Source organism: Falco biarmicus, unplaced genomic scaffold, assembly GCF_023638135.1.
Source record: "Falco biarmicus isolate bFalBia1 unplaced genomic scaffold, bFalBia1.pri scaffold_27, whole genome shotgun sequence".
Lineage (NCBI taxonomy): Eukaryota > Metazoa > Chordata > Aves > Falconiformes > Falconidae > Falco > Falco biarmicus.
The window spans coordinates 2,241,773-2,244,720 of NW_026611833.1; the positions used below are offsets into that span (position 1 = coordinate 2,241,773).

The 2,948-nt window shown below is 50.8% G+C and overlaps 1 non-coding gene across 1 annotated transcript; it reads left to right on the top strand.

The window, feature by feature from the left end:
• Window positions 1-368: 368 nt before the first annotated feature.
• LOC130143435 (small nucleolar RNA SNORD45) lies at window positions 369-453 on the top strand. The gene has a single exon (XR_008819740.1). It is a non-coding gene; the product is annotated as a small nucleolar RNA SNORD45 (small nucleolar RNA).
• The last annotated feature ends 2,495 nt before the right edge of the window (window positions 454-2,948 follow it).

Consider the following 2,948-nt stretch of genomic DNA (forward strand, 5'->3'; position numbering starts at 1 on the left):
AGCCTTAAGAAATTAACTCGGATCGCAACTGAAGAGGACGTGTATTACTTGTGCTCGTAACAATCTCCAGGCAGGGTGTCTTCTTTTATTACAGTCCCGGGCATGCAGGCTTTTGCTACTGTTCTGGTTTTGCTGTTCTCCTTAAGTGCCCAGTGAGGTTTGCTCTAGTATCAGCCATGGCAGTTAATGTTCTCTCGCTCACCTGTTGTGTTTTTAGCACCGGTTTCTGTGGGCGCAAGGGGTCCATTTTAGATCTTTGAGTCACTGCGTCATGCCGTTGTGGCTTTTCCATTGGCGAACTGCTGCTGTAATTCCCTAAGGGGCTTCCTAGGTCAGGAGGTAGCGGATGGGAGCAGGTTGCCGCCCTGGGTCAGTGGTGAGTGCTGGCATGTATCATCTGACCTAGAGCTGATGTCTGTCACCACTTTAGCTCTGGAATGACTCTGAGACCCAGGGAACTCTGGTTCCCTTAAGCTGCAACCTTGGAGCTTTTCCAAGCAGTGGATGAAATTCCTGTCACAGGCTCTAAGGCACCTTAAGGAGAAGGGGGCACAGTCTGAGTTTTCCCCCATGTAGGCGCCAGGGAGGTACAGTTCTGAGCTTAGTGCTGGCCGCTACTGGGAGACGCTTTCGAGTGATCTGAGTGCAGCTCTGGCTACCCAAAGCTGGACAGGGTTGGCAAATGGTGATGTAGAGTTTTGGTGGTAAACTTGACCAGCCTGTCTTAACGAGCAGGCATGTTCTGTGTTCGCAAGCACCGTTTGGTCCCGCCTAGGCATCCCGAAAGTTTGAAGGGCCGCGGTCACGTCTTCCCTGGGTCACACACAATGAACGGTTGCCTGTGCAGAGTTGCTTTTTAAGGAGCAGGCTGTGGTTCTATTTTCTCTGTTTGGCTTTGCATTTGGGAAATAATGTAACAGTTACAGCTCAACTGAAGGAGCACGATACCTGACGCGGCAGAGAAGGAGGTGCGTTTTACTAATTGTTTGGTGTGCGTCAGTTTGACCCCAAAATGACATCGTGTCAAAGCTTGTGGCCAGGTTCCGCTGTAGATGTTGACTTGGGGTATGAATGGCTCCAGGTGTGCTTTAGGAGAGCTCTGTTGGTGTAGGTGTGCTGAGCAACTGCTCTGCTGTGTGTGCAGCTGTTCTGGTTTGGCTTCCTGGTGCGAGCACGCAGAAGAAAACTCGCAAGTGTGGTCAGCCTTGCCGTAAAATCAGAACGCTTTCTGCTGCTGCCTGGATATCCGAGAGCCTCCTGAACGTTTCAGGCAGGCAAGAGATGTGCTCCAGTACATCTGAGAGTCCACAGCTCTGCAGTTCCCTAGAGGGGCACTCACTACAGGTAAGGCTGTAAGATGGCAGAGCTCTCTGCAAGTGACGCTGACAGAGTTTCTTTGGGTATATATTTGGATACATGTGCGAGCTGAAAAGCTATTGTTTGCTTTCCTGCTCAGTAAGCACAGGTCACTTGGGTGGTCATGGACACTTGTCATTTACTGAGGAAGTTTCCACCCGTTGCATGGAAAGGGAAACGGTTCAGAGGCACTGTTTAGGGTTTGGGGTTTTTTTGTTTGTTGTAAAACCTGGAGGTTTAGCATTTTGTTCTGTGGTGTCGGTTAAAGAAAAAGTATTTTGAATTCAGAAATGTAAAGTGCTGAAGCAGCTAAGTGGCAGAACCAGGCCTCGTTCCTAGCGTAGCCATAATCCAAGGCTGGTTTAAAGCCCAGCCCAGTTACGTCAGTGGGAGAACAGAGAAACAACAGATGATCGAGTTGTGTACACGGGTGCTCTCAAACTCAGGTACCTGTTCTTGGAAAAATTTGTCTACGAGAATAGTAATTGCTTGTTCAAAGACTAAGTGTGCTTGAAGGAGTGTGTGAGTTAAAGCAGGCAGAAAGAAGATCAAGATCTGAGGAGCAGCCTGGAACTGAGGAGATGAATCACCTGGGACAGTCAGGTGATGGATTTGCAGAACTGACAGGACCAAAGGAAACTCCTAAAAACTTCAGACGTTGACTAACGGTTTGAGAAGCATATCTAAGCCGTGCTGTATCCCTTTGCTCTCTGCCACTCGCTGGGGGGGCAGCCCGGCTCCGAGTTGTGACTAAAGCAAACCCAGCGGTACCCGCATCTATTTAAATGTCTCCCGGAACAACAGCAATCGCTGGGGCTTATCCGTAGGACCTCACCGCCCACTGCCCCCCCCTGCACCTTGTGCCGTGGGTTCCCCACGCTGCTGCTGCTCCCTCCTGGTGGGCCGGGGGCGCGGACAGAAAGAGCCACCCGACTGTAAAGCTGCCAGATGCAAAGGATTTAGCCGCTCGAGCCACGCGGGTGCTTTTGAGTCCGGAGGCAACGGGTAATAGTGGCTGGGCTGCGAGTGGGCAGAGGGCAGAGCGCAGGGCACCCCGCAGCCGCAGCGAGCGTTCCCGGCGGCCGGGGCGTCAACTGGGCCGAGATCCCGCCCAGCGCTCGCCCGGCCAGTGCTCAGCACGGGGCTGGTGGGGACCTGCTGCCACTGGCGACCAAGAAGGGGGTACTGCAGCCAAGCTATCTAACAGAAGCTGCAAAGTTTATTGTAGCAATGGAGTCAATAACAACAAATGCTGAGAAAGAAAAACAGCTGAGCAGGTTTTCCTGAATTATGGTGACTGAATTTCATCCAGAAAGGAGGAAGCAAAAAAGCCATTTAGCAGGCCCTTGGTATCACCAGATACTCTTACAGAATGTGGCGTTCCCCCTTGGCTAGCACTAGCTAGGATAAATACTGGTAGCGATTGTTGGCTGTTTCTGTCGCCTAAAGTCTGCTCTGAGGACTAAGTGAGACATTCCTCCTCTGTGAATATCATTAACGGTATCTGGCTTTGCTTTGGTTGTTTCCGTGTTTTTTAAAAACTGTACTTGTGTATGTGAAAAGGGAAAGACATGATGCTTACTTTTTAGTTT